At 41.9% G+C, this 25145-nt stretch overlaps 1 protein-coding gene across 4 annotated transcripts in view; it reads left to right on the top strand.

Annotated features, from left to right (window-relative positions):
• The first annotated feature begins 1492 nt into the window (after positions 1-1492).
• The window catches only part of BMAL1 (basic helix-loop-helix ARNT like 1), a 46920-nt gene continuing 23267 nt past the window's right edge, over positions 1493-25145 (top strand). Inside the window, exons 1-3 of one of the 4 annotated variants that reach the window (XM_060275555.1) lie at positions 1493-1666; positions 16297-16633; positions 24028-24161. The gene's annotated coding sequence lies outside the window, so the exon portion shown is untranslated. Of the gene's footprint in view, positions 1667-5438; positions 8842-13906; positions 16634-24027; positions 24162-25145 lie in introns of those variants that run through there. The other 3 variants (XM_060275557.1, XM_035118718.2, XM_035118710.2) reach the window with 3 other exon arrangements.

The following is a 25145-nucleotide window of genomic DNA, read 5'->3' as shown; positions in this document are numbered from 1 at the left end:
GATATATGATCCCTTAACTCAACTTCTATTAGCAGTATAGCAGCTGTATAAATGTAAACATAGTAATAGTGAACCTTTAGTTTGTAAGCTTGATGGCGGCGACTGTATTTTATATCACTGACATGCAAGCTGCTTCTAGCTAACAGGAAGATAAAAATAGTTATAAAAATAATCAAAAAATACAATCAAGGGCCAAGAGAACTGATGGGTTAGTTCCTTTCCCACCATCCTGGAGCTGTTCAAGACCCATCTGCCCTGAGAGAAGGCAGAAGAGGGGAGGAAGCCCAGGCCAGAGCGCTTGTACCACCAGTTCCTGAAGGGGGACCATCAGTTGATCTGAAAATTCAGTTCTGAATTTTGCACCATTCGTCGGTTTTAGTGCTTCACAACTGTAAGTCGCCTTGGCGAAAGAAAGAAAAGGAACCATGCAAAGAATGTAAACAAACGACTAAATTAAAGAGCATGCATTGTGGGCAGAAGTCGCAATGCATCTGTTCCGTCTCTTAAGGCACCGCAAAGTTCGTGTGGGCGTTTGCCGCAATAAGCCGACAGGGAGCTCGTCCTCTGGAATTTGTCGAGATGGAAACAGAGGGCGATGGATGGGGACGTTTTCACAGCGCACGTTGGGTCCAGGATGCGGAGTTGCACAAGGCTGCGCAAAGGAGGCTTTTTTGCGATCAGCAAATTATTTTTTCCATGGGGGTATTCCGTGTTCATAACATTAACTTACGTCGGCGATTCCCTCGGGCGGAGCGGGAAGTCAATAACGCTCTAGCACCAGAAGCAGGATCTGCCCAAGATGAGCGGAGGCTGCTCGGGTGACCTGACGGGCACTAAGTGGCGGGCAACCTTGGCCGCCGTTTGGCACAGGCGCGAGAGGGCGCCGAGAGCAGGAAGCCGCGCGCCATCCCCCAGGGGAGGGGGGGCCTCCCCGCGAGGAGCGAAAACGCGCAGAGGCAGCGAAATCTCCGAGAGGAAAAACAGACGCCGCTGTCTCCGCCCCGCTAACGGCCACTGGCTGCCTCGCTCTGACGACAGCGCCGCTCGCTCGCAGGGGAGGCTGGGGCCCGCGCTCGGCGCTACAGCAAGGAGACATCCGGGTCCCACCCGTCCCAAACAGTCACTTACGCAACCGTTAAGCGGAGCAACAACAGGCCGGCGGCGGCAAAGAGCGCGCGTGCGAGGGGCTCTCTTTCCACACAGCCTTGCTCCTCCTTCCTCTTCTCCCCCGCTCTCCCCCCCCCCCTCGCTTCCCCACCGCCTCGCAAGTTACAGCCCTTTAAACAGGCGGGAGGAACAAGAGCGTTGATCCCCGTTCCGACGCGTTTCTCTCTTCGGCCGGTGCTGCCGATTGGGCGGCCGGGGCGGAGGGCGGGACGGCGAAGCCTCTCCTCGGCTGCCCATTGGGCGTCGTGCCCGCGTAGCTTTGTCCCGCGATTGGTCGGGAGGCGGGCTGGGGCTTGGTGCGGGGGGAGAAGCCATTGGCTGGAAAGTAGGTTAGTGGTGCGACGTTCAGTGGCAAGCCAGGCGGAAAGTAGGTCAGGTATAGGGGGTGCTCGCGCCGGGCGTCGCTTGTGTTGCCATACCGCGCGCCGTTGTGGGGGCCGCGCACTGTCACCCCCACGCACCTCCCCCCCCCACTCGCCGCCGTCGCCCTTCTGAAACGGTGAGGAACGGGACCGGGGGAGCGCTTCCCTTCCGCAGTCAGGCTGGGGAGGAGGGCAGAGATGGAGGTGGCGAGGGAGGGGAGCGGGAGAGCGGAGCTGGTGGTGGAGATTCCTGCTCGGTGACTTCAGTGCGGGGAAGCGGGGGATCCCTGCCGGCGAAATGGGGAGCCCCTCTCGGCTCCTGTCAGGTGTGGGGAGAGGTGGCTCTCCTTCCTGCTGCGCTGCTGCCCTCTGTGTGTTGTTACCCGTGGGTGGGAGTGCGCGGAAAGCGCGTATCTGGGTGCATGTGTGAAATCTGTCTCACGCATTCGAGGGCGCTTATGCCCGAGACTTTTCCGGGGGGCGCGGGTTGCCCAACAGATTAAACGCAGCTACTCCTCTGGATGAGGACCTGATGTACTTTTCCTCCTCCTCAGGGCCTCCGGGTCTGTTCAGTGGAGAGGGAGAAGGGGGCTCGCATGCACACGCGGGGAAATTATCCCCTTTCCCTGTGTCTCTTGGTCTTATTTCTGGGATATTTGCTAAGGAACGATAAGGAAACGGGATTAGATTGTCTTCATCCGGACCAGAGAGCAGGGAGCAGAGTCTGTTTACCTAGGGCTGTCCTGTTAACAAAACAACAGAAAACCTATATACATGCAATGTTACTTGTGTGGTATTTTGGACAGAGGTTTTTAGAAACAAAAATTCAGTGGACAGGGTGGGAATTGTATTGGCATTGTAAATCCACAGACCACCCTCTTCTTGTTATTTTAGAAACAAAGTTGTGGTCAGTTGAGCAACTAGTAAGGCCTTAGTAACTGACCTTAATTTTAAAATATAACTCATGCAAACTTAGAGGCAAAACTTGGGAGACAAAAGATGAATGGGCCTTGTGTTTCTGGGAGGATAAAGCTGACTCGCAGTGGGACTTACTCCCTGGTAATTATACATAAGATCACAATCTTATTTCCTTTTCCTGGGTTCTTGTTCTTTTAGTGGAGATGTCATATGTATTTCTTAATACACTGTTTTGTACTTCAGATTTATGACCAAGCCAAATAATTATGTGTTGGGTAAAATTATTTGTCCTGCTCATAAATCTGAACTAGATACTATTATTGTTCAATAAAGATAGCATTTGTGTCTTCTTTCTTGCTCTTATTGAGTTTGTTTCCATCAAGCATATTACACTCTTAAAAATCTTGTATTTTGTCTCATTTTAAGCAATACCAAATCACTCTCTTGCTACAATGTTGCTGTCCTTCTTAATGCATGGTGATATATTTGTCAGGTAGCCCCTGAGCATAGGAGGATTTACTCAAAGTCACTCTTAAGTAAAGTTTGAATAGACCTTGGTGTAAAAAAGCAAAATCCCAAATGTATTGTAATGGTCAAGAAACAGTACCGAGAGAGGACATTAAAATGCTTGATTGGGAAAAGGGCAAATAGTTTTGTAAGTGATTGGTGAGTTAACTTTGTAGTTATTAATGAAGTTTCCATAGCTCACTAGTAGGGCATTTGCTTGGCATGCAGAATCTCCAAGTAGGGTTGGGAATGTCAGAAGTCTGAAACCTTGGAAACCCACTGCCAGTCAGTATAGAGAATACTGAGCTGGATGACCAATGGTCTGATTCAGTATAAGACAGCTTCCTAGATCAGAGTGATATTTAAGAGCACAATCCACTCTTCATCAGGGGTGGATAACTGGTGGCCTTCCAGATGTTGCTGGACTATAACTACCATCATCCTTGACCATCAGCCATGCTGGCTGAGGCTGATCAAGTTGTAGTCCACAGGTTCTCCACCCCTGTTCTACATGTTATTTGTGAGTAAGTCCTACTGTGTCCAGTGGAGTTTACTCAAAGTGTATTTAGGATTGCAGCCTATATATTCATACATGATAACCTGTTGACTGAAAACCAACTAGTGTATGCACCACCATGCAATAGGAGTATGTTGCATTGTTCACATCATCTCTGCTGGGGGATTCTGGGCCTATTAAATTGAGTCAGTAGTGGATATAATGGCCATTTCCTAACCTTCAGTGGCTATGTTAATTTAGTTTCCCTGTTTCCCTGAACAAAGTGAGCTCCTTGATTCCAAACTTTGATCAAAATCAGCATTTGTGTTGTGCTGGTTGCTTATTCCAGCAATTAGAGCAATCAGAAGAGATATGGAAGGTGCTTACAAATTGTTCAGCCAATGCAGTGCCATTAATGTGACATCCTGAGTTCATGTAATAGATGTGGGCTGGTGGAATTTCCTTGCTGCTATTCAGAATATATTTGTAAACAAGGCTAGATGACAGCTCTAGCTCTGGCTTTGCACCATGGGAAGTACACATCAAGCATGCACATAATACTGTAATTGTAGTTCTTTGTGCACTTACTTGCTGCATTGAACTTTGTGGGACTTTAATGTATGAGTAAAAATGTGTAGGCTGTTGTAAAAAAACAAATTTGAGTTAATATTTTTAAAAAGCATGGTGGGAAAAGGGGGTAGGAGTTACTGCTTTAAACAAATGAAACAAACCAGTGCTGCACCAGCCCTCTAGTGCTTTAGCAGCATGGAGAAGAGCACACAGCCACAAAGGGTCTGCATTTCCAAAAATAGCATGCATATGGGTCAGGAGCCATGGTCTTGTCACTTAATGCCACAGGCTCTATCCAGCGAGTGCTCACCATGTTTTAACAGCCACTTCCTTTGCAGCATTCACAGTAGCAATAAGTGTGCTTGCTTGGAGGAGGATCAGTTCCCCAGCAACAAAAATATTTTGAGTACTGTACTAAAAAATCACAAACAGAAATATTACCTTGAGCATAGTTCCCATGCAACAAATTAGTCACACATATATTTTGCTGTAAATTGATCACCTAAGAGATAACTGAGTGCATTGAAACCAACAGAAATTACTTCCAAGAAAGTGTGTTCAGAACTAGGTTGCCAATGAAAGAGGATAATTCTAATAATTCAGATAAACTGTTACTTGATGTAGCTGTAATGGTCTAAAAATAAATTATTTTATTTGGTTTGAGAACCTACCCGGTAGTAAACTCCAAAATGATAGCCATAAATGATGCCCTTAAATTAAACAGAGTAGAGAAGGTAAAAATACCACAGTTAAAAATGCTGCGTTTATAAAACTCTTCATGCTTTCTGCATGCTTAACCATAGTTTCTGGGTGACAACCCAAACAGAAAATGCTACAGTCCTTTTGAAATAATGGCTTTGGGAAGGATAGAGTTCTGTATTGTGGGGCATTCTAGAACTGGAGTATATCCTACCCTGTTTCTCATATTTTAAGACATACCCATAAAATAAGCCATAGCAGGATTTTTAAGCATTCAAGGAATATAAGCCATACCCCGAAAATAAGACATAGTGATAGGCGCAGCAGCAATGCCGGCCGCGGCAGGAGGAGGAGGAAAAAAATAAGACATCCCTTGAAAATAAGCCATAGTGTGTTTTTTTGAGGAAAAAATAAATATAAGACATGTCTTATAATATGAGAAACACGGTATTACTGCCTTGCATGGTATTTTTTCAAGTTTCAAGACCATGTGCGAAGAGCCAGCTATGTAAGGAGCAAATCATGAAAGTCATATTTACTTGAACTAAGTACAGAATTAGAAGCCTAATGGTGTGTTTCACTAGGTGTCCACAAAATTGATCCTGTGCCTTACAAGTTGTTTTTGAACACACACACACACACACAGAGAGAGAGAGAGAGAGAGAGAGAGAGAGAGAGAGAGGGAGAGAGAGAGAGAGAGAGAGAGAGAGAGAGAGAGAGAGAGAGAGGAGATGGCATGACCTAGTGATCCTCATAGGGAGTTTATTGAGCCTTCCAACCCCCTTACTACTCCCTGAACTCCATGTGAGGTCCTTTGGTCCTAGAGAGGAGCAGATCTCTTGATAACCTCATGGGAAATGTTATTCAAGGCACCTCTCAAATGTACATAAGTATATTTCCAGTATTTAAAGAGCTAGAAAGTTTTCATGTGGGTAAGGGGCCAAATTAAGAAAGTGGGGAAGAAACAGTCAATGCTTTAGAATAGTCCTTATATTACTTCACAATGTACTTTACCAACTCCCAGGATAAACAAATAACTAATTGTGTCCTGTAAGTGATAGAAAAGTGTTACAAGCCACATTTAGTTTAATTTTTTTTGCCTTTTTGATTTTGTTGGAAAGCAGAGAGCAATAGAATACAGTTATCTAGATTTTTGGTAGTGCATGCTAACTTGATAGAAATTAAGCCCATTTGCTATAAAGGTATGCTGTGGTAATTCTAATAAATTCTTTGAATAGAAAATATGGGTAATATTTATTTATTCTGTAATCAAATTTTAAAGTTTGGCCTACTGCTGTATAATTTAGGTGGCCACAAGTTCTGTAAAATTATCATTTTTTGAGTCAAGCATTCTGGAAGGTATTGAACATTAAATTTAAGCCCTTATATTTATGTAACGATACTTACAGGGTATGAAAGGTCCCCTTTACCTTTTTATAGGGTATGTATGTAGATTGGAAATACCCCTTCTGTCATGCTCCACTAACAACCACAGTGCCATTGGCTATTGTAAAGATGCAACCTTTGTTCCCCTTACCAGAATATCCTACTGCATAATAGTTTTACAAGGTACATTTAAAGCATCTTCCAGCCTAGGTCAGTGACTTGATGTACTAAATGAGATGTATAAATGGTCACACATACAAAGATTAAGTGATCCCCACCCCCTACCTGCAAAATGATAGGAAAGTAACCTCCTACTGAGATAAATGGAAAAATCGAGCAATTTCCTCCATTTCCTTCCATTGATTTGTGTGGGTATATATTTAATGTGGTAATATTGCCACTGGTGTTTACCTTCTTTTTCTATACAGAATGCCTGGAGCTCATTTTTTCATCATCCCCACCACACACACATTGTTATGGGTTCCAGCATTTCTCCCCACAGCTCTCTTAAGATGTGAGTTGATGCTGGCTTGTGTTTCATCTCATTCTCACCAAGTGGTGGGGGACCACCCCAGGTTGGCAACATATTAGCTTGGTGCACATGAACTTGCAGAGAAAGACAAAGTTATGGCAAATGCCATTTGGCTACCAAGTCATTCTTCAAGGTTAAAGAACACTTTTGGGTTACTTGTTTGGAGAGGGAAGGTGTGCTGGTTAAACAAAAAGACTTGCCTTGCTTGTGAACTGACTTAATTTTCCACCTCTTACTAAATGTATGCAGAACAACAGGAGAATGTATAGCACAGAACCGAACACATGTGTTGCAAGTGGAAAACCACAGAGACAATTTCTGGCATTTATCTCTGGTTGTATGGATGGAAAAGATTTGTGCTTGAGACCTTAAAGACTTATCAGCTAGTCAGCATAGACACATGGACTTGGATTGATGAAGGTTTGGTATAAGGCAGCCTCATTTATTCAGTGAGAGAATCTCTGTATGGTCCCTATTGCATTTTTCTAACCTGTTTTCCATTTTCTCCAACTACTTCTAATGTAGCATACACTTGACAATAAAAAATACTCAATATACCGTATATATTCTTCTCTTTGGAACTTTGTTATACTTAAACAGTTTATAATGGAAAAGGAAAACCCTCTGATATCTAATAATTGAGTCTCAATAACGTGATACCTAGGATCCCTAAAAAGCAGAGCAAAAATGTTTGTGACCTTTGCTGTAAACCTAAAGGAGAACGTCATCCCCTTTGCGCTGCTTTGGGCAACGAGTAATACCTAAAATGAGCTTTGAACTCCTTTAGCACTGTCAGACTCTTGGCTGTCCTCCAACAGTGAAGCAACTAACATGAAGAGCAGTAAAACTTGTTGATAAATTATCCCTCTTTCCTGCTTTGTTCTTATAAATAAGCCAGTGTGTAATTCTGAGTTAATTGTGTATGGAAAGATCATTTTAGGGGGGAAAGGAGACACTTCCAGGTCATCTTTTCTCACCTACGATGGCAATGAGTATTAGTTGGCATCCACGAACTTGGTAACCTTTTCAGCTTCCTGCTATTTGAGAAGTTTGGTATTAAGAGACTCAACAGCCAAGAGATGTTTCCAAGTCAGCTGCAGGAGCTGGAACAACTTGTGATGTTGGTGTGATGCCACACTGTAGTGTGTTGGGTTAATTTCTAGTAGGAATGGTGCCAGTGGGCTACTCCTACAGCAAACAATATTGCCTGTCAACGGCATATCCTAGTCTAAAGATCTTGTAACTCCATTCACAACTCACTGAAGCTTATTCACACTCTAGTATACACACTAACAGCCTGATCCTAGTTACAGGTAGGTAGCCATGTTGGTCTGACGTAGTCGAAACAAAATTAAAAAAAATTCCTTCCAGTAGCACCTTAGAGACCAACTAAGTTTGTCATTGGTATAAGCTTTCATGTGCATACACACTTCTTCAGATACCTGATCCTGTGTGTGAATGCTGAAAAGAAAATCCTATTGATTTCAGTGATACCCTTAGGTAATTTTGTAGTCTTGAAGGGTGAGGATTATTGATGGCATTGGAACTTGTTTTCTAATCAGTGCTTAGGTTACCAATCTTAGGTTCCAGTCCTGGGTACTTTTAATACATCAATGTGATTGATTGATTTAAAAGCATTTCTAGACTACATCATATTTTAAAAGTTTCCTAAGTGGTATATGAAAACTGTATAAAAAGAAAAAGAAAAACCAATATAATAAAACAGAATCAGGTAAACACAGGAACTTAATAGCACAATCCAACCTTATGTATAAATGAAAGCCTGGGCAAAAAGATACGCCTTCACAAAACATCTGAAGCAATTAATATATGGCAGGGGGAAGAGCATTCCATAGTGCAGGGGCAATGGTAGAAAATGCCCATTTTCTGGCCACCGCCCTGTGATAGTCTGTAGGGAATAATTTCCCTAGGTGATATAAGTGATTACAGGTCTATATAGGGCAGCCGATCAGTTTACTTGGTCCCAAGCTGTTTAGAGCTTTATATGTTAGTAACAATATCTTGGAACATGGCTGGTAGCTGTTCTATCCCTCAGCGCAGCTTTAATATGTTTGTGTCTAGGTGCTCCACTCAGCAACCTGGCTGCAGCTTTTAAACCAGTCTTGAAGGAAGCCCCACTTAGAGCACAATTCAGTAGTCCCATCACAAGGTTATCAATGCATGGATCATGGTGCTAGTTACAGGTAAGTAGCTGTGTTGGTCTGAGTCGAAACAAAACAAAAAAATTCCTTCAGTAGCACCTTAAAGACCAACTAAGTTTTTATTTTGGTATGAGTTTTCGTGTGCATGCACACTTCATCAGATACACTGAAACAGAAGTAACCAGACCCTTATGTATATTCAGAGGGTGGGGGTGATGGGAATGGGTGATGGGCTGATAGGAGTGGTAAACCTGTAGATGACTGTCAACGACTGTTAATGACTGCAATTGGTCTTGCGGGGGGGGGGAGCAAGGGCTGAGGTGCTAAGGAAAGCTTGATCATGTATAATGAGATAAGAATCCTATGTCTCTGTTCATTCCAGGTGGCTCCATGGTTTTAAACTTGCTAAAGCTTGCTAAATCTTCAGGCATTATCTGAGATGTTTCTGAAAGTGGGTTTGCTCTGCCTATATCGATGTCTACAATTATTTTTCCTTTTAATATTTGCTGGTAAGCCTATATTGCTTACCATTTAAACATGGATTCTTACAAAAGCCCACTAAACCTGCAGCCCTGTTTGTGTTCTTAGGGCAAGATCCAACATTGTACTAGCAGACCTTCCCTTCCCTCTTCTTCCCCCATGCCTTCAATGTGCTCCACAGGTTTTGACAACTCCTGAAGCAAATTTTAGGGGCATACATGGTGGGGGAAGGAGAGGAAGGGTCAGTCCCATCTGAACAAGTGAAGATCCATAATGCAAGTGGGCAGCCAATATTTCATATCACCCTTATTATTCTCTCCACTCCAGAAATCCAAGTCTGACTTGGGTATAGCTACTTCTGCATTTTGGCAAACACAAATATTGTGCCCTCTGTCTGTAGCAAACTTTTATTTTCCTTTTTGTACCCATGAAAAATAAGGTTAAGACAATGGCCTGGAACTGATACAGCACTGAATATGTATGGGTTATGTGCTGCCTTCTGATCCTCTGATGAAGGATTGCAAATTGATCTCTGTCAGAATCCCTGAAAAATTGTACTTCACAAGTTATCAAGTACTTCACAATCTGAAGACCCAGGTTGGCATCAAGTAATGGACTGGTTGCAGCCTCCGTTACAAGCTGACTGAGATATCAGAAGGCAGCCTTCCCAGCCTGTTGGCCTACAGCTTCCATTGTCCCTGACCATTGGCCATACTGGCTAGGGATGATGGCAGATGTAGTCCAAAATATCTGAAGAGTTGTCCTAAGACAACATTCCACAAACTGCTTCATCCTGGGAATTAAATCAGTTTACTCCCATTGATTTGAGCGGGACTACTCTAAACTAGATGTTGCTTGGATTTCTATCCAGTTGGGTTTACTGCATACGAAGCCTGTTTAGGATTGAAGCCTAAATTTGTACAGGTAGGAGAATTAAACTTTTTAGAGTTGTTTGTTGTTGTTTTTTTGCACAGAATGCACATCTGTAATATTTTTTAATTTTGCTTTGCTTTGATGTGGTGACATTTGTTCCACATAAGCAGTACTGTCAGTTCCCATATGTTCTTGGCGCAGTGCATTTTAAATTGGTACATGTAAGCACTCATGTTTCAGTAAGTGAAAGGTACCGTAGTTAATAACTTCTTAAGGACGGGAGTAGACTTTAGTTTCAAAAAGAAAACCTGGAAACTACATTCAACCTCATTCTCTGCTGCAGCCTGTCAATCTGATTTCTGAATTGTCTAGTGCATCTTTGCCTTAGTTAATTTGCTTAGCGGAGAGGTTGGGATCTAGGATGGCAGCTCCAGTCCTTCTACACATACACACACACACACACACACACACACACACACACCGGATTTCCCTCTCTTTCTCTTTTTCTGTCTCCCCATGTGGAGAGCCCTACGGGCATCTGATGGCTCATTGATGAATAAGTTTTAGATTAGAAAGACCTATGGCTTGATCCCATAAGACATTGCCTATATTTTTAGGTAGTACCAATGGATCTGTGCAGGTTTCAATTTGCAAATCGTAGAAATCCAGGCCAAGTTGCAACATTAACATATACTGTATGCAGCCCCTGATGTTTGAAACTCCTCTGTTTGGAAAGGGCCATGGGTAGAGCACAGGCTTTGCATAGTACAATTCCTGGGATTGCCAGGATAAGGGAGCAGGTGAGGCAAAGGGGAAGTCATCTGCCTTTGGAGATCTGTTCCCAATCAGAGCAGATTGTATTGGATTAGGTGAAGCAACAGTCTGATTTTGTATAGGGCAGTATTTTCCATTATAATGACCTATTTGGGTAAAGGGTGTATAAAATTGATAGCTCATTAAAAAAACAAAAACACCAGAAATGAGAGGTAGGGTCATCTATAGCAAGCTTGAAAATTAGTTTTTGATATTGCCTGAAGTTGAAGGGTGTTTTGTTTTTTTTAATCATCGCAATGGTATGAATAATATCCACTGCCAAGTGGTGACTTGCCACAGTAGGTTTAGAAATGCCCAGACAGCAACTGCTCACATTATGAGACTTTTACTCACATTTCTGCATAGGATCTGGAATCCAGGGAACTGTTAAAAACTCTCCTTACAGCCTACACAGCTACTACAGTAAGTGGTTGCCCATGTAATTGTGTGTGCCTGCACAAGGGTGGGAAACCCCAGACTCTCTGTCTAGCCTTTGGGACTCTCCCCATGCTACACCCCATTTCCAGCATTGTTTTCATCGTCCTGGAGTGTTTGTGCCTGGCTGGAATGTGTACTTGGAACATTATAAAGACTGTTGCTTGCCTGGGTAGAGGGTTGTTGTTGTTTAGTCGTTTAGTCGTGTCCGACTCTTCGTGACCCCATGGACCAGAGCACGCCAGGCACTCCTGTCTTGCACTGCCTCCTGCAGTTTGGTCAAACTCATGTTCGTAGCCAGGGTGGATAAAAATCAATGATTTTTTTAAAAAAATCAAAAAAATCGGATTTTTTTGATTTAAATCGGATTTTTTTGATTTAAATCGATTTTTTTTATTTAAATTGGATTTTTTTTAATAAAATGCTTTTCGAGGAAAACATATTACCATCCAAAGGTTATTCCATCATGAAATAAAGATTAGTTTTTTAATTTTGTAGTATAAGGTTGTATATATTTAATTTTGGGGGTAAATAAATTCCATTAATCCATTCACAATGTCATGCTCTTCCAGAGGTTTTTGTAAGATTATTGGGCAGTTTCTCTGCCTACAAGATATTATCACAGGTGCTTGGTTTACTTTTGCAGTTCTCAAAACTGAATTTGACTCAACAGAGATCACATGCCTCTTCTTCACAGCAAAAATGTTATAACATGAACAGAGTTGAGAAAAAGACCTTAATCCTATTGTTCTACAAACCTATGAATACAGAAGCAACCCCTTCAGTGCTAAGTTTCAAGAAGTTCAGTGAATAGAATAGAAACAATATTTTTCTGATTGTTTGGAGTGGACAGTATTTAAGTTTTTCATGTGTAGGCTGGGCTGACAGTCTAAGTTTCTTAAAATATATATATTTTGTTTCTGTTTAGCCAAATTAGTTAACAAACATGGATGTTTGTTTAAGCAAATAACATTTGCTGAAATGTTATTGTTTCAGTTGAATAAATCTATTTAAATGGTTATTATTAAGGTAATGATTATTTTTCTCCTTCCTAAGTACAACAGTAAAGTTGTCCAAATATGAATGATTAACCTATTAAACTGGGGATAAAAAAACTAATATGAAAAGTTGTTATTCTAAAAATCTTCATCTACTTGCATATTAAAGTTATACCAGCAAGAATTAGTCTTTATGATTTAAATCAACTATGATTTAAATCAAGCCTTACTGACTAGTGATTTAAATCGTGATTTAAATCGTGATTTAAATCAGTTTGATTTAAATCAAATCCACCCTGTTCGTAGCTTCGAGAACACTGTCCAACCATCTCGTCCTCTGTCGTCCCCTTCTCCTAGTGCCCTCAATCTTTCCCAACATCAGGGTCTTTTCCAAGGATTCTTCTCTTCTCATGAGGTAGCCAAAGTATTGGAGCCTCAGCTTCAGGATCTGTCCTGCCAGGGAGCACTCAGGGCTGATTTCCTTAAGAATGGATAGGTTTGATCTTCTAGCAGTCCATGGGACTCTCAAGAGTCTCCTCCAGCACCATAATTCAAAAGCATCAATTCTTCGGCGATCAGCCTTCTTTATGGTTCAGCTCTCACTTCCATACATCACTACTGGGAAAACCATAGCTTTAACTATACGGACCTTTGTCGGCAAGGTGATGTCTCTGCTTTTTAAGATGCTGTCTAGGTTTGTCATTGCTTTTCTCCCAAGAAGCAGGCGTCTTCTAATTTTGTGACTGCTGTCACCATCTGCAGTGATCAAGGAGCCCAAGAAAGTAAAATCTCTCACTGCCTCCATTTCTTCCCCTTCTATTTGCCAGGAGGTGATGGGACCAGTGGCCATGATCTTGGTTTTTTTGATGTTGAGCTTCAGACCATATTTTGCGCTCTCCTCTTTCACCCTCATTAAAAGGTTCTTTAATTCCTCCTCGCTTTCTGCCATAAAGGTTGTGTCATCTGCATATCTGAGGTTGTTGATATTTCTTCCGGCAATCTTAATTCCGGCTTGGGATTCATCTAGTCCAGCCTTTCGCATGATGAATTCTGCATATAAGTTAAATAAGCAGGGAGACAATATACAACCTTGTCGTACTCCTTTCCCAATTTTGAACCAATCAGTTGTTCCATATCCAGTTCTAACTGTAGCTTCTTGCCCCACATAGAGATTTCTCAGGAGACAGATGAGGTGATCAGGCACTCCCATTTCTTTAAGAACTTGCCATAGTTTGCTGTGGTCGACACAGTCAAAGGCTTTTGCATAGTCAATGAAGCAGAAGTAGACGTTTTTCTGGAACTCTCTAGCTTTCTCCATAATCCAGCGCATGGTTGCTATTTGGTCTCTGGTTCCTCTGCCCTTTCGAAATCCAGCTTGCACTTCTGGGAGTTCTCGGTCCACATACTGCCTAAGCCTGCCTTGTAGAATTTTAAGCATAACCTTGCTAGCGTGTGAAATGAGTGCAATTGTGCGGTAGTTGGAGCATTCTTTGGCACTGCCCTTCTTTGGAATTGGGATGTAGAGGGTATAAAGAGGTATGTGTAGAAACCAGTGTATTTTACACAGGTCAAATGTCTGTTAATTACTCCACCCACTCTTACCTTTGTCACTGTCCACCACAGGCATGCAACCTTGGAAGATTGCCCAGAAGGGAATGCAGCCTTTGTTCCTAAAAGGTTCCCACCCCAGCAGTATATCCAGCATTTGTTGAACTCTTACCTGCTTTTGCCCAGAGTGTCTCTTTTCTGGCATAGGCCTCATGTCATTCTAAGGCTGCAATCTTAAGCATGCATTATACCTGATGCATGGTTGTAATCCTAAGCATACTTGCTTGGAATTAAACCCTGCTGGAATCAGTGGTTTCCAGACATAGTAAAGATAATCCTATAAAGTTGCATACTTGATCCCTTGGAGGACATTCTATTAACTGAACAATGGTGGACAGGCTTCATTCAAGGATTTATGTTCTTTGACTCTTCAAGTGATTTCTCTAAATAACGTTGTGCATAAAGCACATGTTTTAGGATAAGTGATTGTGGCAGGTCACTAATTCAGATTCTTCAGGAAATATAGTTTGTTTTGGTAACTGACAAGTAATGTGAATGTTGAACACAGAAATATGTGTGTATGTCTATCCTGTTATTATGTGTGGTGTAAAAAAAATTGTGAGGATCAATGCTGCCTTTGCCAACTTGGTACCCCATGTGATGTTTTGAACTACAGCTCCCATCAGACCTATTCAGTAGAGCCAAGCAGGCTGGCGCTGGTGGGACTTATAGTTCAAGACATCTGGGAGGCACAAGGTTAGTGAAGGATGGCTGGCCAGATGTACAGTAATGGTTTATGTTTAAAACTAAGATTTCAGAATATCTTCCCCTAGGTGAATAGGAAGCTCTATTTGATGTTCACAAGGTCCATAATTTATAACTGTAGATTAGAACGAGACCTTTTCCAAGGTTTTTAGCTTAGGGTGTTGTTTACATACACAGGAAAAGTCAAAGTGCAATCCTTAGCAGCTATACTAGCAAGTAAGACTAAATGAAAATTTCCTCTGATTATACATGCCTGGATCACGCTGCATGCATCCCTTTAAAATGTACCAAAAGCATCATGGTGGTCCTGCCTTTACAGTGATTGTTATGCAGCTTGAAATATATGTAAAGCTTGGGGTACATGTTTTGCTCACAGTGCACCTCTGTGAATCCTTACCAAAATACATAAATGATATGGGAAGATGTTATAGAAGCTAATGTCAAACTATGAGCCAGGAGGTTGGTTTGGTTGAACACTTAACTGTAGAACTCGAACCACACCCCCTGGTTTGGATGCAGTGCATGTTAAGGGAAAGTGGGAGTAAAAGCTTTCAAAATCCTCCCCCCTTTGATGAGTCTGGGAGGAGGCTAGTTTTGTTCATGTCTCATTGAACCATGGTTCAGTGTAACAACTCAATGTGGTTAAGTGTATTATAGACACTTGTTTCTTTTATAATCAACCCCACACTTTTTGGATAACATGAGAAACAAATGTACAGAATATGCAAATGTGAAATGTAGGGTGGTAGATTTTTTTTACTACAGTTAAGGAAAAATATATAGTAAATTGGGACCTTTGCAAAAAAAATAATTTCTAGTAAATTCTGTAATTCTCTAATAAATACTGTAAATCAGAGCACAGATGTTTACGTTCTCTAAATTTGTTTTGTTGCCCCATCAAATCTGGGTCTTATAATATGCTAGAGTTGACACAAGTATTTTCACAATTACATGAAGTGCATGCGGTTCATATGATTGTGTCCCTGTGTGATGAAATGGACCATTTTGAGGGCAGGCGAGGCGGAAAACAAATATAGAAAATAGTTGCCGATGGCTAATGTCAATGGCTAATGGAACTTTGTGTAGGCATGCAGGCAAATAAAAAATGTAATGAGCTGGTTAGTAAGATCATTGCCTACTAAGAACATTTGATGAAGTCTTTCTGCGTGTCCCATCACCACCTACTGAGGTACAGTTGGCAGGGATGTGCAAGAATCTCTTATGCCATCAAGAATGTGGAATTCCTTGCCCTGGGAGGTTTGTTTGGCTTTTACAACCTTTTGATTTGGTACCCTAAGGTAGAGGCAGTGCAGTACTGCTCTTGAAGTACTAAAACAGATTGTTGCTAGCCACAAAGCTCAGAGCTGCACTAAAAATCAGAATGGGTGTCTAGAACTGTAAATTGTCTGATAGCTGCTTAAAGATTTGCTTGTACTACTTGCAACAATGTATGGGGTTGTGATTTGTAGCCAGTTGGATAAAAAAGAGCACTTGCTCCTTTTTTAAGCTTTCTTGTGTTTATAATTCTTTGACTGTGATTTTTAACTATCCCCTTGGACTTGTTCATATCTTTCTAAACCTATAGGTAAAGGTTAAAGGACCCCTGACCGTTAGGTCCATTCCTGACCGACTCTGGGGTTGCGGTGCTCATCTCGCGTGGCGTACAGCTTCCAGGTCATGTGGCCAGCATGACAAAGCCGCTTCTGGCGAACCAGAGCAGCCCACGGAAACGCCGTTTACCTTCCCGCCGGACCAGTACCTATTTATCTACTCGTGCTTTCAAACTGCTAGGTTGGCAGGAGCTGGGACCGAGCAACAGGAGCTCACCCCGTCGCGGGGATTCAAACCGCCGACCTTCTGATCAGCAAGCCCTAGGCTCTGTGGTTTAACCCACAGCGCCACCCGCGTCTCCTAGCCTATAGGTAGGTCAGATTTAACATGGCCAGAATGCTAGCCAGGGGTCAGCAAACTTTTTCAGCAGGGGGCTGGTCCACTGTCCCTCAGACCTTGTGGGGGGGGGCGGACTATATTTTGGAAAAAAATATGAACGAATTCCTATGCCCCACAAATAACCCAGAGATGCATTTTAAATAAAAGGACACATTCTACTCATGTAAAAACACCAGGCAGGCCCCACAAATAACCCAGAGATGCATTTTAAATAAAATGACACATTCTACTCATGTAAAAACATGCTGATTCCCGGACCATCCACGGACCGGATTTAGAAGGCGATTGGGCCGCATCTGGCCCCCAGGCCTTACTTTGGGGACCCTTTTCTAGGCGATAACTCAGCTGCTATGGAAAGATGTCAGAGCTTTGAGTGAAGTTCAGTACACTATGAAAATGTGTATTCAACCTCAATGTGTATATATTTTATGTAATTGCAGGCCTTTCATTCATTAACATTTCTTATTGTTTATTTTTTGGGGGGGAATATTTTATTATTTTGGTGAGCCATGAGCCAAGTTATAGCTACCTACTGAGTCATTTTAACATGCCATATCTCAGAATTTTATAATGTCTTTTTGGTGACTCAGACATGCTTCATTCTGGGAGGGGCAGTCTTAGCATCCATTTTTAACCCCCCCCCAAAAAACCCCATTACTGTACATGTTGGCAGGCACTCACCTAGCAGCCCACCATGGATGGACAAATCCATGTCCAAGCTTGATTGATTAATTGAGATGTCTATGGGAGTGTCATATATGGTTGTATAATGAAATCAACTGCATATCTATCTGGACAAAATATGATGAAACATCCATAATAATGGTCTTCATGGATACTTCTCTGTTGTGCAAAAACTTAATATAGACGCTGACAGACACTAACTCAGTGGTTCCCAACTTGGGGTCCATCCCATTCCAAGGGGTCAGAAAAGATGTTGTCCCATGGCAATCTCACTTAAAGCAAAAGCATTCATTGAAACAGTCTCCTCCTTTGAAAAGTGGGAGGGAAGATGCTTCAAAAAGCACCTTTGCAAAGGGCTTTAAAACACCCTTGCCCCCTGATTGTGCCTCTGGAGGTTCAAATGGGAGTGGGGGAACTTTATTAAAGCCTTTACAAGTCTCACTGTGATCCCCTTGTAATTTTAATGGGATTTGTATTGTGGGCCATTGGCAGGCTTTTTGCTTCCTAATTTCTGATTTCATTAGGGTTTCTTAGTTTTGACTTTATTTCATGTGCTTTTTTGGGATACATTCTGTGGATTGGTGTTGCCTAATTCTTGGGTGTGGGGTGTGAGTTCTGGCTATTTTCTGGTTTAAGATATTTGGGAAGGCAGACTTTTTGGGTCTGTTGTTCTAAGTAGCATTTGCTGCTAATGTCTGCTGGCTTATAAAAAAGAAATATAAATACAGATATGAGATATAAATAAAATAGAATCAGACTAATTGTCTATTGAAATAGCTTTACTTACAGGGATTAGGGATTTCATTGAACTATACAACTGATAGTCCTGTGTGCAGGAATATTTTACATTAGTGGCAATTAAAGTTTTCATTTTATTTCTTTTTGGGATTACTTCAATTAAGTTCACTTGGAAATAAATAAATTAGTATTTGGTTCAGTTTGACTGATTTTGTTGGGATACAATGGGTATAATGGGCAAATAAATGAATGAGTTTCTAATTACAAATAAATACATTTATATTTAATGTCTTTGAAATTAATTACTGGGGCTGTTGAATTTTGGGTCCTTTGAGGAAACAAACAAGTGAATTTTTGCTGCTTTGATTTCAGCATGTTTGAAAATTCATTTTAAAGTGCTACTGAGTTCATAATAGTTTTTGTCCTTATGCAGTTCCTCAAATAATGTAGATTAGAATTACAACAATTAGCAGGTGCCCACATCCAAATAATTTAGGTTAAAAGGGGTCTGTCATCATAAAGGTTGGGAATTACTGCTTGGTTTTCTTCTGTCTCTTCTGCCTCCTCTTCCCACCAACTTCTTCCTTTTCTCACTTCCTCTTCTTAGCCTTTTCACTTGCCCAAGCACTCACTTCCCTCAATCTTCCCCCCTTCATTTTTACTCTTTGTTTGAAAAACCCTCTAAGCATTCATTTCAGAGAAGTGTTTTTGAAAACAGGTTTGCATATGAGGCTGTAATGAAATGGCTATTCATCATGATGCCTTAATGGAATATCTATAGTCAGAGACCTTTTGCAGCTGAATGCTAGTTTCTTGGGAGTAATGTTACCTTCAAGTCCTGCTTGTAGGTTCCTGGAGGCATGTGCTTCTCCCCTTTGGGAAAAAAGAGTGCCGGTCTAGATGTACCTTTGTTTTCATCCTGCAGGGCTACATAATTTTCCATTCACAAAACGCATGCAGAGTTATTTGTTGGGAAGTCTGCATTGTATACTTTTGTCATTTGGGGATGCCTAACGAAAGCAGGCGCAGCTTTCATCGTCGTATTTCTTTTGCTAAAAGAAGTGCAGTGCAGACATTGTTGGTAATTGAAAAAGAATGCCTTCGTGGTGTGGTGCGCTTGTGATTCAGCAAGTGAGGAGTGATGTTTCGTTGGAAGGAAGCAAGCATTGTTTTATGGTGACAGTAATTTTCCCTGTAGGCAGTGTTGGAGCTGGCAGCGCTTGCGTGTTGAGGTCTCACCTCCCAGATGGGTGCCTCAGCAGACTTTTTAAGTTGACCTACTTTTTTTTTTTTGCTCTGACCTTGATTTGCTCATTGAGGTGTTTATGTGCTCATGATCTGATTTGCTGCGTGATTAAATCAATCATGTGACGATGGGCAGTCGGAACAGAAGCCCTGAATCCGAATGCAGGCAGAGTCTGTGACTTGATCCCTGATTTCTATTCAGTATCTCTCTGAGAAATTGTTTTAAGATAGAATAACAGAGGGAGAGTTGCAGCAGCGGCAGAATGCGATCCATCAAGAGCATGCCTTGGTTCTCTTCTGCTAGGACTCTAATCAGGAAGTGGCCTAGATGGCATTCTTTCAAATAAATCCTTGAAGTATCTTGGCAACAGGCTTTGGGGTCGCAATATGAAGAACTTGGCTGGTGTTTGAGACTGTGGGTGTTCAGAGTATGTTACAGCAGGGCAGTGTTGCCTTGTTTATGGGCTGTTTTGTGCAGTGCCTTGAGAAACAAGAGGAAAGATCTATTGTCAGTGTTCTCTCTCATGTACATGCTAATAAAATGAGTAGCTGCCGCCTGGCAGTTAACCAGTATTATACCAGAGGTTACTAATGACAGAGGTGTTGTTTTTTTTTCAAAGCAACCTCAGTGTAGTGGATTTTATAATGGTTATTGTTTTTAGCACACGGCTAGTGTGAGGGGAGCAGTGCAGAGGGGGTGTTAAAGAAAGCAGAGTTAGAAGACATCCCAGATATGCATTGAGAAATGCAGTGGCTTTCAATGCATGTCCCACTGGCTTTATTGGAAATTTGTTGTTGTTGTTGTTAAATTTATTAATAAGCCACTCATCTGACCCATTAATAAGCCCACCCCAGCAAATTAATAAACCATAGCAAACCATCACACATTAAAAAAAAATTCCCTATACAAGGCTGTCTTCAGATGTCTTCCAAAAGTCAGATCGTTGTTTATTTCCTTAACATCTGACGGGAGGGTGTTCCACAGAGTGGATGTGACTACTGAGCAGGTTCTCTGCCTGGTTCCCTGTAACCTCACTTCTCAGTGTCCTGGCTGAACGATGGGGGTAGAGACGCCTTTTCAGGTATACAGGTATACAGAGTCCACTTAGGGCTTTAAAGGCCAGCACCAGCACTTTGAATTTTGCTTAGAAACATACTGGGAGCCAATGTAGATCTTTTTGGACCTGTGTTATATGGTCCCAGAGCCTGCTCCCAGTCACCAGTCTGGCAGCCGCATCTGGATTAATTGTAATTTCCGAATCACCGTCAAAGGTAGCTCCGCATAGAGCGTGTTGCAGTAGTCCAAGTGGAAGAAAACTGTAGCATATCTACTTAATATTTTACATGATTCTAGTACCTTAGTTAGGTTTCCTAGCCTTTCATCTTGATAGTTTAAACATCTTCCTGTTCCTTACTTATACCAAGAGTACAGCCATAAGCCCCACTGAATTCAATAGGACTTATTTCCAAGTACTGTAGAGATGGTCAGGATGGCCCTGTAAATCATTAGGGCTGCCATGTTAATTTAATCTAAGAGGTTATTGTGTATCAGCTGCCAAGACTCCTAATCACCTGGCAGTCATTTTATTTTAGTTCATTTTAAAACTAAATGAAGTGAAAGTTCCCTCAACTTTGGAGAGACCACCAACTCTTCAAAAAATATAGGCACCTTTACCTTGCCTTCCCTTGCAGAGACAACTCTTCTTGCTCAGGTGCAACATCATTTCAGAAAGGTCTTAGGCAGGCATCCCCAAACTGCGGCCCTCCAGCTGTTTTGGCCTACAACTCCCATGATCCCTAGCTATCAGGACCAGCGGTCGGGGAAGATGGGAATTGTAGTCCAAAACATCTGGAGGGCCGAAGTTTGGGGATGCCTGGTCTTAGGGCTCAGGAAGCAGCGCTCCAGCTGATGGGCCACAGGTGCCACCTACATAGACTGTAGGGTTATGAATTTTTCTATACTACAGTTGGCTACAACAATTTAAATCTTTTTCACATCCAAATTATAGAAGTCCTTGCCCTGTGAAGCTCATTTGGGCCTCTTGCCACTTTCCACTGGTTGGTAAATGCTTTTTTCTTCCAGCAAACTTTTGCCTTAATTAGTAGATTGCATTTTACCTCTTTATTCTTGTTTTTTTTTTACCTCTTTATTCTTGTCTGTTCTGTCTTAAACTGTTTGCTTCTAATATTTTATTATGAAGGGGCTATTTTAATGGTTTTTATCCACCCTGAGTTATAAGTAAATATTAAAAGGGTGGGGATATACATTCTTGTGCAAATACGCATACAATGTGTTGTTCTTGGCTGCATATCAGTCTTACTCTATAATATGAAAATCTAACAATTAAAAAAGTTTTAGAAATTATGTAAGGCAACATACAAATAGCAATGCTAGCACTGGGAGCAGGAGACTTAAGTAGTAAAATTACATTTTAATTAAATGTTATTGAAAAAATTGTGTTTTGTGAACATGTAAATATTGAACCACGGGTGGTTTGCATAGTATGCCTTTTTGGGTTGGATACAGAGTAAAGTGCACAGAGATGGGCTGGAGGAATTAAGCTTCCCAACTCCATCTTTCCTGGAGGTCAGGAAATGTTGTTGAATGGGCTGAGGGGCTGAGGGAGAAGGAGGTTCCCAAAATGGGTCTGAGAAGCCTTCTATAAACAGGGCTTCCATTCATGGAAAGTGCCTCAATCTAACGTTTGGCTGTGTGTGCCGTTTCCCCCGCCCCCCATTTCCAGGGGCTTTATTTCAGTATTGAGCCCCAATTATGTTCCAGTCCACACAAGAGAGCTTCTGTACTCACATAGGTTAGGTTAGGGGCCTGGCAGTTGCCCAGTCACCTATCTATAAGAGTCTACCAAGGAAGTAACCAGGCCGAGAAACTTTTTTAAGTTGGGAAAGGGTTGGTACTTGTTCAGGCTGTTGAAAGTGGCTGGCACAGGCATGCTGAGACTTGTGAGTTAGTAAAAAGTTTTGCAAATATACAAGGCTGCACAAGTGAGTTTCTCATTCACAGCAGCTCTGCATGGCCTTCCATTGTGTGCATGGAGCTGTTCCATTTGTTGAAATTAACGGGGGTGGGGAGTTTGTGTGTCTGAGCGCACATCCTTGCACATAATTTCAGACTGGGCCATACAATCAGACGCCAGCCTGAAGATACATTTAATTTTGTTTGACTTTGCCTTGAACTATGAAAAGTCATCATCCAGTGCCATGACGCGTGGATGTGCGGGGTGGATTTTGTTTATGGTCTCTTGTTTTAACTGATCATTTCATTTATCTTTATTTGGTGTAAAAAGAAGCAGCATTTGGGGCTGTGTAATGACAGACATGCTTATGTGTCTGTATTCCTGGCTACTATGTATATTTGTATCTGGTTAAAATATTTCTAGACTGCTTTTCTGTTGAAGCAATATATAAGCAGAAACAAAACTATTATAAACATAATATCGGGCAGCAAGCGAAACCAATAAACAAGCAAAGTTTATAAAGCTTAAAACAGAATCCATAAAACTCACTTAAAATTTGTCTATTGCAGCAGCAATACTCAATAAACAGAAAGCTCTCTCAAATCTTTAAAAAACACTTAAACCACTATTGCACTCCAGATGTTCTGGGCCACAGCTCCCATCAGTTCTAGCCAGCATGACTAGTGCTTGGGGGTGATGGGTGTTACAGTTCAAAACGTTTGTAGGGCAGCAGGTTGGGGGAGGTGGGCAAAGTCTTGAAGAACAGAATGGGCTTGATTGTGCTCGAGTGATATAAGTGTTCCCCTCGTCTATTGTGGGAAGAGCATTCCAGGCTGACATCACATACAAACAAAAAAGCCTTTCCCCGAGTTGCACCCATACAACCTTTCTGGCAAGGGGTATTTGCAGGAGGGGTCATTTGGGGTGGGTTCATATGGGACAAAGGGGCCTCAAGCCATTTAGGGATTAAAATGTTAAACCCCACACCTTAAATTAGTGCAGTGCATATTTTTTTTAGATGCTGTTAATTGTCCAGAATGGCCAATATCTTCCCCTGCTGTGAACCAGCTGAAATTTCTGAGCTGTCTTTGCCAGGTTCATGTACTGTGTAATGCATTACAGTATTACAGCCTGGGTGTTACCACACCTCTGATAAATCTGATGTAACTATATCTGCCTATAGAAAGTGTCAGACCTGGTACATCTCATGGGTGGTATTTTGACCACCCACAGTATCAGCTTGACGTAAATGCTTTCCCAAACTACAAACTTGCTTCTTCATGGGGAATACAACCCCATCCAAAGTTGACAGAAGGTCACCACTCAGGGGCGTAGGAAGAGGGGGGTGATAGGGGCGCTCCCCAGAACGTGTGCCACGCCCCTGCGGGCGGCATGTCACGCCCCCAGAATGCGAGCCAGCCCCGCCCCTGCCTGCTCTCCACCCCCAACTATACATGCCTCTGTCTTGTCTGGATTGAGCTTCAGTACGTTAGCCTTCATGCAGGCCATTACTGAGTCGAGGCATCGGTTCGCCACTGCCACCCTCTCACCTGATTCTGATATAAAGAAGTCGAATGTTTCCTAGCAGATTAAGGTGTGGACCCTTTGAACTGAACAATGTTAATTGGTTGTAACCCTGAACATTTTTAAAAAGCATCGAAAGAATATATCTGGTGATGTAATAAAGGAAATTGACAGTGTGATATTTGTATCCTACAACCCAGGAATTTGGAAGCTGTTGAGAAACAAGGCTGGAGGAAATGAAAGGAGGGTTAAGGTGACTGGCTGCTTCTGCACTGGCAGCAGGAGTGCACATCCTTCCAGAGTGGATCTAAGATTCCAGAAATCAAGTCTACAGGTAGGAACAGCCATCGGGGTTTCGGTGCTTTTGGCTTGCGTTTCTATATACTCTTACTATATTTCACAAATAGGGAAATAAGAGTGGACTCCTTTGTTTGTCAAACTCTTAAGAACTCTAAAAATGCTTATTACGCAAAACCATAATTGAAAACTAATTATATTGCCCCACCTCTTTCCCCTTTTAAGTTACTTGAACCTTTTGCAGCTCTTTTCCCATGGAGAAACATGGAGAAATTTGTTTGCTTTCTACCGTTCTCTTTTCCCAACTCTCTATCATTTGCCTGTATTTTACAGATGTCTTGCCATCCTCTCAAATAAAGTCCCATCACTTTTTATCTTTTTTTTAATGTATCAATTCTAGGCTTCGTATAATATTTCAAGAACTTGATATCCATGGTGTGTTTTAGGAATATGAGCACAGGATGCAACGTCAGCTGCTTCAGAAGTGACCAGGAAATTACATGACAATTAGTTTTTCAGAGCAATCTTGTTGACTACAGCTTTAGTTTAACAGCTTTAGTACTGTAGCACTTTGAAGACTAAAAAAAAATACCTTCCACTAGCACGTTATAGTCCAACTAAGTTTGTCATTGATATGAGCTTTTGTGTGCATGCACACTTCTTCAGATATGAAGAAGTATCTGAAGTATTCTTCAGGTATCTGAAGAAGTGTGCATGCACACAAAAGCTCATACCAATGACAAACTTAGTTGGTCTCTAAGGTGCTACTGGAAGGAATTTTTTTATTTTGTTTCAACTGCGGCAGACCAACACGGCTACCTACCTGTAACTAAAAAAAAGCATAGCAGAATTGTTGCCAGAGTCACCTTACTCTTTACTCAAATTGAAATTGTAAGCTTCAGCTATGGTCCCAGTGGCAAGAGTGTTAGATGTGGACCTAGGCATAACCTCTCTGTTCAGCAGTAGACTACTTAGGTTATCTTGGACAGAAATCACCTCTTGGCATGATGACTTTAAAAAC

Source organism: Zootoca vivipara, chromosome 1, assembly GCF_963506605.1.
Source record: "Zootoca vivipara chromosome 1, rZooViv1.1, whole genome shotgun sequence".
NCBI classification, from domain to species: domain Eukaryota; kingdom Metazoa; phylum Chordata; class Lepidosauria; order Squamata; family Lacertidae; genus Zootoca; species Zootoca vivipara.
This window is presented reverse-complemented; position numbering and strand designations above follow the sequence as displayed.